Here is a 16,056-nt window from a genome sequence, read left to right as displayed (position 1 = left end):
GAAGCCACCACAATGAGAAGCCCGTGCACCGCAATGAAGAGTAGTCCCCGCCCGCCGCAACCAGAGAAAGCCCGCGTGCAGCAACAAGACAAAACACAGGCAAAACTTAATTAAGAAAAAAAATGTCACTTAGAAGAGTCAGACCATGAATGGAAAGCATTTTAGGAATACTGTAATTAATCCATTTCATTTACGTTTTCCTTCTAAAAGGAAAGAGTGATACATGATTTTTTAAGCTAAGTTAAATAAGTCTAAAGAGGTCTTTACTATCTTTAGGTACAAAATATATTTTTTTTACTCAGAAACAAGAATTGTGCCGTGGTTTAATTTGGCATGCTTTATCTTTCTAAGTAGTGTGTAAGAAAATTGTGCGTTTTACAACTGGTGGCACCTTCAATTCAATGAAATTCTATATACTTGTTGGCTCATTGCTTTTCTGGTTAGCTGTAACAGTTTAGACATAGGTATGTACAACAAAGATAGCCATTTTCAGTGGTGAAAATTCAACTCCAAACTCTCAATCCCGACTTTGTTGAGACCATCCAGCTTCTCCAGTAATCTCCAGTGCACACTCTAAAGGAGGGTCATTCTCCTTCACATCAAACCATGATGTTTCTATTGAGCTCTCCTTAGGAATCAAGAAGAATTGGAATCTTTGGTGACAAAGTAATGTAACAGCCCTTTACATTTGCCACAAACACACCCAAATGGGTGACATTTTTCCTACATTCAGCAAGTATTTTGGAGGATATTTACTATGTTCTAGATATTACAGTAGACAGATCTCATTTGAAGGAAACTTACTTTGGGTATGGTCTTGCTGTTTTTGCCCTAATTGACCACTAGTCAAAACATTAAACCCCAAGATGTTTAATTACAGAAGCATGTTTTCATAGTTTTGTAATCTGTGTAAGAAATATAATCATGTGAAGGCGTAACAAAATGTAGTCGTTCTTTCCTTGAATGTCACAGTAGTCACAGAAGCAGCCTGCTGACAAGCTTGATAAGGCTATTTTTAGCACATCACCTTTTTAGAACATTTGTGATTGTTAATTATTACCATTTGGAGCTCACAGATGGTATATGAAATTGTAGTGTTCTGTTTTAGATAATGAGGGTGGTGGTATAACAAATAAATCACTGTGAAACCAAAGGACAAAGTTGGTGCACAGCATGGTGTATTGGTTATTTATTACACACAGTACCTTGGCTGTTAACAGTGCTTTCTATCTGATTTCTAGTTACTGTTCCATCTGCCATTCTGGTCTCCTGTTTACACAGCTTCTATCATGTTACCTCTCTACTTATAACCTCTGGTGTCTCCTTTTTGCTATCGCATCCACACTGAGTTCCTCAGCTTAGATTTCAATGTTCCATAATCAGACACAATCCTGCCAATTGAAATTATTTTCCACAGCATCCAAGAGGCAATTTCCTCCAGTCAGTGCATTCTTCATCCTGGTTCTCTATGCTTTCTTCTCATTGCTAGTTATGCTCCCACCAATGATCTCCCACATATAGTGACTATTTTCCTTCCTTCTGCCTATCAAAACTCTGCCAGTCCTTCAAGACACAGCTTAGATCCAAGACTCTCCACAGTGTGTTGACTTCACCAATTGTCATCATTTTCTGCCTTGAATTCCAAGTGCAAACACCTAACTTTATATTAATTGTTCCCTGATTATGTCACCATGTAGGTCTTAGCTCAACAAGATGACAAGGTTACAAACAACAGAAAGCCTGGATGCTCCGCTGTGGCTTCCCCCACCACACCAACTGAAGATTCAGTTGAGTGTCTGACTAATACAGAAATAATTTCCAGCTAAATATCCGGAAGATAACACTTGCAGGTCCATATTCTAAAAGCAGAAGAAGCTGACTCTAGCATCTGGTGTAGAATGTTGACTCTGATCTTGTGATAATCTCAGAAATTTATGATTCTATAAACTGTCAAGGACCTCTCCAAGGTGTGTGTCACAGGATCCTGAAGTTCCAGGGCTCAAATCATTAATTTAATAGTTGGAGCTTTACAAGGCTGAGGAGACTGTGCAACAGAAGGAAGGCATCTATCCGGGGGGAATCATTAGCTTTTTGTTACAATACTCAGTGCCCTGTTTTGTACTGATTCAGGCATTTGGCATACTGTTTCAGTTATATATTATTCACTTAGCATTTTGATACTTCTACTACTGAGATAAATAAAAAACCTCAGGAAAATGGTATACCAATTTGTATAATAAGATATAAAAAGTTACTTGATAGAAAATTATTAGGAGGTTTGATCAGTACAAAATGATTTGCATTTGGAACACTTAAATTTAGAAAACAAAAGTTTGCTATGAACTAATATAAATTTTAAAGGGAGGGAGGGAGAGAAGATAAAGGATCCAACCTAAAGGAGACAGAAAATCCTATCAGTGAGAAGGAAAGTAACTTACAAATTAAGTATTGCGTCCATTTGTCACACTCAGTCTTGATAGGTTATCTGTCTCAATGGCCCTGATTCTGTTGCTATAGGAAAGACCTGGAGCCTCATACTCTTCTTTGGGTGTGTGTACCCCTTTTATGACAGTCTCTTATTTTGAACCTGAAATTTGACTGTGTACAAAATATTATGATGATGAAGGAGATGAAACTTCACTGGACAGTTTAAATTTGATAGCCAAAGTGGCAAGTAAAGTCAGCATGGCTTCTGATCTAACAACTCTACTGTCTTAAAGATTTCTAATACTTCAAATTAGATCAGTACTGCCAGGGACCTGACTTTCTAGAAAAGCCATTAGTAAGAGACAGTAAGGCTATCCAAAAGTGCCCTTCTCCATTGTATACTTTCTTTTCCTTCTCGTTATCTACTTTTACCCGTTTTGCTCCTGTTTTTCCAAGTAGTGTGGGTATCTCAAAATAGAAACTGTGTTTTCTATGTCCGTGGACACGTCCTACCATGTCCATACTGTGCAAGCAAACTGAAAGTATAAAATGCATACTTGGTGGTTGATTACTTGCATGAGAGAAGTTAATAAATTATGTGTGTAAGGAAAAGAAGAGAAAATAATCTATTGAAAATCTAATTACTTATAAACAATCCCCACCCAGAAGTCACCCTAAGACACCCATTTGAGAACTCTGAGATTTCTCCACCTCAGGGGCTTCAGATAATGATGGAGATACATTAGATTTTAAGGTTGGAAGAATTTATTTTATTTTTATTTTATCTTATTTTATTTTGTTAATCCCCTGCCTTTTCTTTTTTTCTTCATGTTAATTCTCTAACTATTCGTACGAATTTTGGTTGACTCCTTTTCAACATTCATACTTTTATTCAGCTTTCAAGAGATATTAGATGAGCAGCTAAGTTCTGGACACTCTGCATGGCACTGAGGATGCAAACTAACATAAGATTGCTTAGTATATGAAGCAGCACATAAGAGAGTTTTTGTGCAGTTGAATAAGGTTAGAAATGCTGTTATAGGAAACTGACTTTGTGCAGAAGCATAAGTCAGGCAAACTTGAATGCTATTATTTTCCACTATATTCTGTCTGAATACATATATATATTTGTTGTTGTTTTGTTTGTTTGTTTTGTTTTGTTTTATTCCAATCAATCTTTAGAGGACAAAGGATTCTATAAATGGAGCAGGTGTGTGAGTGTCATGTGTAATTATGTCCTATTAATTATGTCCTATTAATAGAGGTTTACTTTTCTATAAGGTTTCTGATGATTGAGTGCTTGGCATGTGGTTTGTTTTCTAATTACAATCAATCATTTCTTACTTGAAGTCATTCTGGTAATATGTCTCTGCCACTATTTTTAGACCTATGACAAATCATATATTCTGTACTAACTCAGAAATGTTTTTCATTGACTAGCTCTCACAAAATACTGCTTGAGAGAAGACAGAAATGGTCTCGTGTGACCCCAAGGGTTGGCTTCACTTCAAACAGAAGGAAAATTAAGCCCATTTTACCAATTAACCCATCGATGAGTACTGTGGGGAGGGCAATCTTATGCCTATGTAAATAAGTCATTTACTGTTGTCTGGAATGGACCCTCATGCCCAAAATGCCTCCCCCATACAGTCATTTATTCTTGAATTTCCTTCAATAAAAGATGATCTTTTATTTCTGAACTCCTGTTAAAATGTAAACAGTTCTGAGAGCTCTAAATTCATACCAAAGTAAAAATAACTAATATCAACTGATATTAACTCTTTCCTGAGAAAAATTGTTCTGTTATTCAGCTGACTGTAAGAACCTGGAAGAATTCATCCTGAAAGGAGGAAAGGACAAACATTTGGGAGGTGCTGAGGACACATTTCTCTTCATTTGCAATTTGCCAAGGATTGACTTTGCCTAGAAAATTGGCAGAATTTTTCCCCAACGCTTTCAGTCTTAAACCCAATCCTTCTACCTGCCAATTTCTTGACTTCCAATGAGAAAGGATTGCAGTTGACATCCAAGTCATATGTATAATCAAATCTTTATAGAAATCGTAGTTCGCTCTATGTCTACTTATGTTTAAATTAAGTGTTCAGTGAAGTTTCTAAAGTTCAATCTATGATGTAAACTCAATTGTTCTCAACCCAGTTATCTTTCTGATAAGCTGGGAAAGAGAAACCAAGCCTCCTCAGATGGTCTTGAATTCCACTAACACAGTCTGGGCCCTTCAACCTATGGAAGCACTAGAATATTTATTAATTGAATGAATAAGTGAAAGAACAAAGAAACTAAAGAACATAAAATACAGTGGAAGCAATCTGGTAAGCAAACAATCTGTTAAGCAGACAATCTGATTACAGTATAATCATTCTCCGTGACTGATCAACAGCTATAAGCTTTAAATATAACTAAAGATTCTTCCTCTGTCAGATCCCTTCACTTGGTAGGACATACCAAGACACTGGGAATGCCTAGGAGTGATGATGACAGTTGCATTAAAAAGTGGCACTTCTGGGCTTCCCTGGTGGCGCAGTGGTTGAGAGTCCGCCTGCCGATGCAGGGGACACGGGTTCGTGCCCCAGTCCGGGAAGATCCCACATGTCGCGGAGCGGCTGGGCCCATGAGCCATGGCTGCTGAGCCTGCGCTCCTCAATGGGAGAGGCCACAGCAGTGAGAGGCCCGCGTACCGCAAAACAAAAACAAAAACAAACAAAAAAAAAGTGGCATTTCTCACTCTATCTTTGCTAATGGTGTGGGTACAACTGTAGCATACTGCCTGGTGGTTCTTAGCCTTCCTGTTCATCACATTGAGAAGATCTGAGAATGACGGGGAAGGATTCTGTAGTGGTGTAAGACATTATCTGTAAAGCACCTGTGCTTCACTGTGTTTGCTTTTACCAGCTTGTGAAAAGTGAAAGCATTGCCATCATGCAGTACTCTGTGGAAAAACCTCTCAATTCACAGAATACAGGTGTGTGGGTTTTGAACAAAGTAGTTTCTGTTGCACAAGTGGTAACTACTCTACATGTCTTACCCTTGGATTTATCACACAAGGAATCAAGGTCACACTCTCTATAAAATACAAAGCAGGGGCTTCCCTGGTGGCACAGTGGTTGAGAGTCCGCCTGCCGACGCAGGGGACGCGGGTTCGTGCCCCGGTCCAGGAAGATCCCACATGCCGCGGAGCGGCGGGGCCCGTGAGCCGTGGCCGCTGAGCCTGCGCGTCCGGAGCCTGTGCTCCGCAGCGGGAGAGGCCACGGCAGTGAGAGGCCCGCGTACAGGGGAAAAAAAAAAAAAAAACAAAAAAACAAGTTTTTGCCAGCTAAAGCTTATTCTACACAGGAAGAATAAGAGGTAATTTGATAGAATCATAGCCAGAACATTCAAGCAAAACAATTACTCTTGTCTGAATTATTCAGGATAAGGGATTTCTCCCCTTAAATAATGGCTTTTCCAGGGTTATTTAAATAGCCCTATCAGTATCTCTAAGTGAGACCTTATTTTAAGAATAGAGATAAAAGAGTTAAGAAAAGAAGTTTAATTTTTAAGTTACTAAGGAAACATGTAGTCGACTGAAAATGATTAAATAAGCTGTTGAAGTTGACTTGTACAGCAGAAAAAATTACTAACTGAATATATGGCTCTTTCAGTACCAAGCAATATAGAATTCTTTTTGGTCCTAATTTACCTGAAGAATCTTTTTGCCATCACTTAAAAGACTTTGATGTAGTCAGAATCAATCTCTCACACTCCCTTGGACTATTCTGTACATTTTTGACATCCCATATATGTAAAATCATTTACTCAGAGTGACTAGAGAAGTGGAAAAATTAGAGTTTCATGGTTTATGAATTAGAATTTATACAGATTTTACAGCTTTGCTTTTAAACAGAGGAAAATGTTTTCTGCAGTTAAGAAATCACTCCAACAGATGGGCCTATCTCCTCTATTTTTATTTCTAGTTGGCTTACGGGTGAATTACCCTGGACATAGTTATAAATTTGAAATTATAGGAACTGCTGAGGGGTGATTTTTTTTTTTTCTGGCTATAAAATACAAAGAGGACACAGCTGCAGCATCTAGAAAGTGAGGGAAGCTAAAGCCATAAAAATAATACTGCTTCCTCTTCCTTATTTTGGATGCAACAGTAAGCTTATCTGGTTTCCCATTATTTATAATGATTAATCTAAGGCCACATTCCCAGCAGAATAATTAGCCTGTCAATTACTTCAGTGTGAATCCAGCATTTCTAATTAGGTGTAACTTTACAATTAGAAGTGGCCAAACATTCAATAAAGCATAGTACAGTGTATCTTACTATATTGAGGGCAGGCAGAAACACTACAGGAATAACTGGTTGATGTAACTCTACTGAAAAGAGAACTTGGGACAACTGTGAATCACCTATTGACTATGTGAGCACTGAAATTCTATCTACTACAATTCTTTTTATATATGTGTTTATAGGGTTTTTACATGTGTTTGGCCCACTACATGCTCCATCTGTAACTATCTACTTCATTCTTTATCATTAGCAAGTTCTTCACTAAGAGCTGACTCTTCTGACATTTGATATATTTCAGGCTACCCACCCTTCCTCACTGTCTCCCAATCACCTCCCATATATTGGTGTCAGTAGTAATGTTCTGAATATTAATCCTCTGATAAAATCCTTTAAGAACACATTCCCCAGAAACCACAAGATCAAGCTGAAGCTCTTTCATATGAGGCTCTTCTTGGCCTGGTTTTTGCCTACCCTTCCATGTTAATCTTGCTCCCTTCTTATGCTGTTGTGTTCCGGCAATACTAAGAGAAATGGTAGTAGTAGAATATTTGTAGCAATAATATTTGACCATTTATTGAGCATCAATCACATGAGAGATAAAATATTAAATATTCTATCTCATTTAATGTTCATAATAATACCACAGGGCAGGTATTATTATTCCCATTTTACAGTTAGAAGAAATGGGGCTCTGAGATATTAAGTAACTTGTTCAAGTCTCCACAGTTAATAAGTAGCAGACCTAAATTTCTTCTCTTAATCTCTGTTATACCTTGAATAGGCCATGTTCTTTCATTCCCTTAGGCTTTTTCACATTTTCTTTCATCTTACTTTAGTACCATTCACTGCCTTGCTCACCTTGTTCACTTTACAAACTCCTGTCCATTCTTGAAGACTTTCTCTATGAAGTCTTTTCTGACCTGCCTCCCAGGAAAAGGTAATTAGTCTTTCTCCCTGTCTTCGACACTTCTGTCCCAGATGCATGCATGCACACCCGCTATTATACTCTTCATTATGCTTTATAATAATTTATCTATATATGAAAATACCTGTCTCCTTATTAAGCTGTGACAACCCTCCATTAATCTTGAAACAACAAAAATTGTACCCAATAAATGCTCACTAAATTAATAGAGAAATGAATGTATTTCAGATCAATAGAGGCACAGCATTTGTAGTGGGGCTGTGGTCCCTCAAAAGAGTTTGAAAAGCAGAATACCACTCAAGCAGCTTTGCAGGCACTCTCATATGTGATTTCTGGTATCTCTTGCTCTCTCTCTTCACCAGTTCCTACCAAGTTTGATTGCAAATTTTTTCTTAGCCCTCGGTTCTTGCATTTTCTCACGCTTTTATTTAAAACTCCTTTCTATCACCAGATACCTGAAAAGCGTGCAACTGTTCACTTTCCTCTCATTTTACCGTACCTGGTTCAGGTGATCTCAATTCCAAGAATCTTCTTTAATCTCTATCAGTGAACAAATATTTATTTTTCAACGAATATTAGCTAGGGATTTCTGGGATAAAAAGAAAACAAAACCTGTGGTTTTATGACGCATATGTTCTAGTAATGAAAACAAGGAAAATATAGAAAGAAACAAAAAAATAAAAACAAATTCCAGGTACACTTTCCTACTTCTATACAATACATCCCTTTCTAGGAAGAGATATGACTGTGCTTGGAAAACACAAAGCAATTTAACTATTGGCGAACTCTACACAAATGTATCTACACCCATGCTTTATTTTATACCTCTATCAGCTTCCTGAAAAAAAAGGAAAGAACAAATAGATGGGGAAATAAAAAGCAAATAGTAAGGTAACAGATCTAAACCTAACTGTATCAATAATCAAACTAAATGTAAAATGCCCAAAATCCCCCAGTTAAAAGGCAGAGATAATGTATGTTGTCAAAAAGAAATGTACTTTAAACATTAAGATACAAATAGGTGGGAAAAGAAAAAACAGAAAAAGACATAGCATGCTAATTCTAATCAAAAAGAAAGCTGGAGTGACTATGATAATATCAGTTACTACTCTCTTTTCCAGAGAAGAGTTGTATCAGGGATAAATAAGGTCATTTTACAATGTTAAAGCAATAAATCTACAGGAGGACAGAATAATGGAAACAAAACTTCAAGATACATGTAGAAAAACTGATAAAAATGAAAGGAGAAATTCACAAATTCACAATTATAATCAGAGATTTCAATACCCTTCTGTCAACAACTGGGAATAGGGAGATGGAAAATTATCAACCAACTGGCCTAACTGATATATTTAGAATATGTCACTCAAAAACAACAGAATACACATTCTTTTCAAGTGCATATGGAAATTTTACCAAGATAGACCATATTCTGACTGTCAAAACAAGTCTCAGTAAATGCAAATTACCCAAGTCACACAAAGTATGTTCTCTGACTAAAATGGAATAAAATTAGAAATCAATAATAGAAATATCTCTAGAATATCCCAAATATTTGTGAACTAAATAACACATTTCTAAATAACCAAATGGTCAAAGAAGAAATCAAAAGGGAAAACTGAAAAGTATTTTTCTGAGCTGAATGGAAAGGAAAACACATGATATGAAAATCTGTGGGTTGCCAATAAAAGAAAAATGCACAGTATTAAAACTGTATATTAGAAATGTAGAAAGATCTTAAATCAATGACCTCAAGTTCTACCTTAAGAAACTAAAGGAATAAAGGAGAAACTGAAGCCAAAGTAAGCAGAAGAATGGAAATAATAAAAATCAGAGTGGAAATCAACGAAATAGAAAACAAAGAAAAATCTGTTTTTGAGATCAATGAAATTAATAAACCTCTAGACAGACTAATTAGGAAAAAAACAGTGAGAAGACAAAAATTACCATCGTCAAGAATAAGAGAGGTGATATCACTATTGATTTCACAATGTTAAAAGGAAAATAAGGAAATATTATAAATTCAACAACTTAGATAAAATGGACAAAGTATTTGAAAGACAAAGAATACCAAAGCACACTCCAGAAGAAATAGACAATCTGAATATTCCTAGGGTTTTTTTCAAATTTTTATTGTGGTAAAATACACATTAATATAAAATTTACTACCTTAATCATTTTTAAATGTACAGCTGAGTGGATTAAACTCTTTCATAACATTGTGCAATCACCACCATTCTTCTCCAGAACACTTTCATCTTGCAAAACTGAACTCTGTACCCATTAAATAATAACTGCCCATTTCTCCCTTCCCTATTCCCTGGCAACCACCATTCTACTTTCCATCTCTATGATTTTGACTAAATGGAATCACACAGTATTTGCCTTTTTGTGACTGGCTTATTTCACCTAGCATAATGTCTCTAAGTTTCATCCATGTTGTAGTAATGTATGTCAGAGTTTTGCTCCTTTTTAAGGCTACATTTGTTGTATATACCACATTTTCTTTATCCATTTATCCATGGATGAACATTAGGTTGTTTCCATATTTTACCTATTGTGAACAATGTTTCTTATGAACATGGGTGTGCAAATATCTCTTCAAGATCCTGCTTTCAATTTTGGGGAGTATATACTCAGAAGTGGAATTACTAGGTCATACGGTAATTCTATTTTTAATTTTTTGAGGAACCACCATACTGTTTTCAACAACAGCCGCACCATTTTTGATTCCCATCCATAGTGAGCAAAAGTTTCAATTTCTCCACAGCCTCAACAATACTTGTTATTTTCTGTTTTGTTCTGTTTTTTAACAGTAGCCATACTAATGGGTGTTGAGTTTTATATATTCTAGATATTAATCCTGTATCAGAAATATAACTTGCAAATATTTTCTCCCTTTATGTAAGGCTTTTTGCTCTGCTGATAAGGCCTTTTGATGTGTGATTGTTTTTAATTTTCACAAAGTCCAATTTGTCTTTTGTTGTTTGTGGCTTTGGTGTTATGTCTCAAAAATCATTGCCAAATCCAATGTCATGAAGCTTCTGCCCTGTTTTCTTCCAAGAGTTTTATATTTTTAGGTCTTACATTTAGGTCTTTGATCCATTTGGCACTAATTCTTACATCTTGTATATGGTATTAGGTAACTATCCAATTTCATTCCTTTGCATGTGGATGTCCAGTTTTCCCAGCACCATTTATTGAAAAGACTCTCCTTTTCTTATCGAACAGTCTTGGTATCCCTGTCAAAAATTATTTGACCATATATGTGAGGGCTTATATCTGGGGTCTCTCCTCTATTCCACTGGTCTATATGTCTCTCTTTATTCCAGTACCACACTGTTTTGATTATTGTAGCTTTGTAGTACATTTTGAAATCAGGAATTGTGACTCGTCCAGTTTTGTTCTTCCTTTTTCAAGACTGTTTTGGCTATTTCACAGGTGCCCCAGACACTTGACAGTTTGCCTTCCTTTCTCCTTCAGAGACTTGCACAAATGTCACCAAGCTCCACTGCCTACCCTATTTTCTGGCTTGTTTTTCAACATAACATTTGACATTATCTGACATGCTATGCACTTTACCTATTTAGAGTACTACATTGATTATACTGATGACCCAAATTATTGGCCTTTAAGTATCTACAAATTTTACAAAGTGACTTAGCAAGACCTCCCATCAAGAGGAGGGATCTATCTCCTTACCTCTTCAACCTAGGCTTCTCTTGTCTTTTGCTTTGGCCAAAAAAAGGAAATGACAGTGAGTCGGTTTCAAGTCTTCAAGAAGCACTGTGCACTTCTGCTCTCTTTTGCTTCTCTCCTCTGCCTTCACAATAAGTACAAGCTTGGCCCAGATCAGATCCAGACACAGAAGCAAGCCCAGATGAAATCAGCCAAGCCCAACCCTCCCACCCCTTAGACACATGAGAAATAATGATAAATAGTGGTAGTTTTAAGCTGTTAGGCTTTGGGGTAATTTGTTATGCAGCATTATTATAGCAACAGACAGCATGTGTTTTTCTATCATCTTTCTCCCTCAGTTAGAATATAAACTACATGGGGTGCTTCCCTGGTGGTGCAGTGGTTGAGAGTTCACCTGCCGATGCAGGGGACATGGGTTCGTGCCCCAGCCTGGGAAGATCCCACATGCTGCGGAGCGGCTGGGCCCATGAGCCATGGCCGCTGAGCCTGTGCGTCCAGAGCCACAACAGTGAGAAGCTCGCGTACCACCAAAAAAAAAAAAAAAAAAGAATAAACTACGTGGAGGCAGTAATATCTCTGTTTTATCCCTCCTGTATCCTTGGGGTCTAGAAGAGTGCCTGGCTCAGAACACTACTTAATAAATATTCATTGAATGAATTAATGAATTCACTACAACTCAATAGTCAAAGCTACTACAGCTGCTCAGATGAGGATAAACCAACTGAAGGATGAGTTAATGAGCTCTGCTTATCTGTTTTCCCCCAAATGCTGGGCATGCTCTATACTAGTTACATGTTGCTGCATAATCCAAAAGTTAGCAGCTAAAAACAATAAATATCTATTATCTCATGGTTTCCGTGGGTCAAGGATCTGGGAATGGCCTAAGTGTGTCGTTCAGACTCAGGTTCTCTTATGAGGCTGCAGCCAAGCTGTTGACCAAATATTTTGCCATCTCAAGGCTCAAAAGCGGGAGGACCCGCTCCCAAACTCAATCATGTGGGCCCCTTTACAGGGCTACTTCAAGACATGGTAGCCAGCTGGCTTCCTCCAGAGTGAGCGATGCAAGAAAGAGCTATAGAGAATCCAAGACATAAGCCACAGTCTTTCTGTAAACTAATCTCAGAAGTGTATTTTATTCACAATATATTCTATTTATTAGAAGTGAATCAAGAAGTCCAATCCATATTCAACGGGAAATGATTACCCAAGTTCATGAATATTAGAAGCTGAGAATTACTGGAGTCTATCTTAGACGCTGCCTGCCATACACACATAGAGGCCCTCAAATTCCACTCTTTCAAAAGGTCAAGATTTAAATAATAACTTCTATGCTTGATTTTTTTAAATTAAAATTGCATCAGAAGCCATTATTGCATTTAATACTCTGAATCCCCAAAATAGTTTTTCAAATTTCTGGGCATCGGAAAAATCTGGACACTAGATTTCCTAGCATGCCCAAGATTTTAGAGCAAGTATTTAATTTAGGGGTGATCAGAGCAAACAATGGGATTTAAAGGCATTGAGTAGATCCTCTGGACAAAAATTTTGTGTCTCTTATGATAACTAAACTTTAATTATTAGACCTTCATTTTATTTGATCTGGAAGCACTGTTTTCAAGTCAATTTGTAATCCCGTTTCATCAATTTGTAATCCTTAAGTATCTAATAGTAGCTAAGTTTAAAGCATTATGAGAGTTTAAAGTGTTATCACATTTGCCTTTAAAAACTTAGAATTTAGCTGTACTAAAACATAAGTAACACCAAGAGGGGAGGAGGGCCTCCTAAATGATCTTAGGTAGAACAGTCCTTTTCTGCTTAAGAAAGTAAATGACTAGAAGTTATTAAACACATCTTAAATAATTGAAAAGTAACTCTACCATATCTTTACTCTTCCTAGAGTCACACTTAATTGGATCATGAAAACAGAAAAAAAAAAATTCTTCTAAAATAGCATTCCCATCTCCATTGACCCTTTTGGCAGGAGCAGGAGGCTCCCCATCACCACCAGGTTCATGAGCTCACGTGAGTTAACTCATGACTGTTCTTCCACTGAGATGATCAGTTACACAGAATGCCAGGAGAGTCAGCAACATCACTAGGATCAACAAGCAAAACAAAGTCTAAATTAATGCTTGTCAGTGTAAAAACCAAAAGGGATGCACATTGCATTTCTTATGGATAAATGTGAGTCTGCTCATACATTGGTATGAAAACTTTTTCTTCTGATCAAATAAGCTACTCATGATGGAAACATCGTGTGGATATGTGTCAACATCCTCTAAAAAACATAGCCAGTACATAGTTGCTACTAGAAAAGATCCTGCAGCAACTGAGATTTATGATCCCTAATGCAAGTTCCACATCAACGGAATGTAGAGTCCTGGGCTGAAAGGACAGGGGCACAGCAGACAGGAAGAGAGTAAGGCAAGAGAGATGGAAGTTACCATCAGTAAAAGTGACTTGTTTTACACACACACACACACACACACACACACACACACACACACACACACACACACACACACACACACACACACACACACACACACACACACACACACACTTCTGAAAATCAAAGAAAGGAAAGAAGAATCATCAAATATATTGCCCTGAATATAAAGGACTTCATTTCTCATAACATGATAAATTTAAGGGGACCCAGTGTTGCCCTCAGAAGGACTACTCTACTTCTCCCTATTTATTAAAGAGGTGGAGAATCATTAAAATCCTGATCGACAAAGCAGTTATTGAGAGCTATTCTCACTTTCATACAACTTTCTAATACAAGATTGACCAACCCAACTAAGCACCTATTTCATAATACAGTCACACAAGTTTGTCCTCTTTAACTGAACACAGCATTCTCACTTCAATAGAGTATAGTATCTGTGAGATTTTCTCCTTACATTTTTAAAAAATTTATCTTACATTTCCAGACAGAATGAACCCTTTTCTTGAGAGACAGTAAAATAGAGAAGAAACCTGTTATCTTTGTAATGAAAGCAAAATTAAAACAACATTACATCAATTAACTGACCAGGATAATAACCTTCATTCTCCACTTCTCCTCACATATGTAGTGTGTCTATTTTCAAAGTTGTAAAATTAAAAAATAAGAACATATTTAAAATGCCTATCTCATAGGAGTTTATGAAAATTAATGGAATTTAAGATAGAAAGAATGTAATTAGCTTGCCTGGAATTTGGCTAGTGCAGCTAAATTAAACACCATAGCTTTTTCAAAATGTGTCACGAGACCCATAAGCTTAGGGAACACAATAGCTACCCATGACCTCAAGTACAAATCGCCTCAAGAAAAGGTCCTCTCAAATCAGATGCAATCCCTTGTCTAATGCACATGATCAGTCACCAGTTATAGGCTAGTGGAAAGAACAGTCTTTACCTCATTTGCCAAAAATTCCTTCTATGATAAATCAGCAAAAATGTACCAATTGCTTCATGTGAAGAAACCCTGATCAACTGAGCTCGAGGGTCTGTTCACATGGGATTGTTAAACTCGGTGTTACTACAAATCCTGCTTTAACAGCCTAACCTTAAACAACATGTGCAGAAACTCTGTAACCCTTAATATTTAGATCAATCAGAATTCCTGAAAACCTCTGCTCCCTCCAACAGTTTGTCCTACAAACTAGCGCTTTTTATAAACCTACATACAACTGCATAAAAACTAGTAATATTTTTGGAATTATCCTTGGTGGATTAGTAAAAGCATTTCTAAGACTCTCTGAATGCTGTCTTTGGACCTCAAGCTTGGAAATCATTTCATGCACCTATAAGTTTAAGGCTGAATTGGGTACTGGCCTCAATTCTGCATTTGAAAAGTCTGTCTTTGACTCCATAACCAGGGATTTTTTTACCCTGGGGTTTTCCAGGTATCCATTAACCCTTTACATTTTAAGCAAAACTTGGGATGTTTTCTGGGAAGAGGGTTGTTTTACAATAAAGAATTCGTCTGGTCTTTGTCCTGGGTTCCAGGCATGGAGCTTCTAAAACTCAGAATTTCCTGAGTGGTGGCAGTGTCTTTGTTCTTTATGAGCCGCTAGATCACCCCTGAGTTTATACTAATGAGATGGCTCAGGATGGGAGCTGTTCACCAGGAAAACGAGCCATGTGATTGGAGGGTTGGGGCTTTGACCCAGCCTGACCTCTGAAGATGGGAGGAGGGCTAGAGAGCAAATTCAGCCTGGTGACCAGTGGTTCAATCAATCAAGCCCACATAATGAAGCACCAGTAAAAACTCTGGACACCGAGACCTAGGTGAGTTTCCTGGTTGTTGAACACATTGATACACCAACATCCAGGAAGTGATGCATACTGACTTCATGGGGAAAGGACAATGGAAACTGTGTTTAAAACCCTCTCAGACCTTGTCCTATGAGTCTTTTCATTTGGCTGGTCCTCATTTGTATCCTTTATAATAAACTGGTGGTTGTAAGTGTAACACTTCCCTGAATTCTATGAGTTGTTCTAGTAAGTTATGAAAATCCCTGAATTTGTGGCCAGTTGGTTAGAAAGTACAGGTTGCCTGGGGCCCCCAAATTTGCAATGGACATCTGAAGTGAGGACAGCCTTGTGTGTGTGTGTGGGGGGGTTGTCCTTAAACCTGTGGACTAACTCTGGACAGTTAACATCCGAATTGCCTGGCAGCACACTAGGGGTCCATATCTGTTGCCAAATTCTCAAAGGGCTC

This window comes from Aethalodelphis obliquidens, unplaced genomic scaffold (assembly GCF_003676395.1).
Source record: "Aethalodelphis obliquidens isolate GAN/ISIS:26980383/991018 unplaced genomic scaffold, ASM367639v1 scaffold16, whole genome shotgun sequence".
NCBI classification, from domain to species: domain Eukaryota; kingdom Metazoa; phylum Chordata; class Mammalia; order Artiodactyla; family Delphinidae; genus Aethalodelphis; species Aethalodelphis obliquidens.
Note: the sequence above shows the minus strand (reverse complement) of the source record.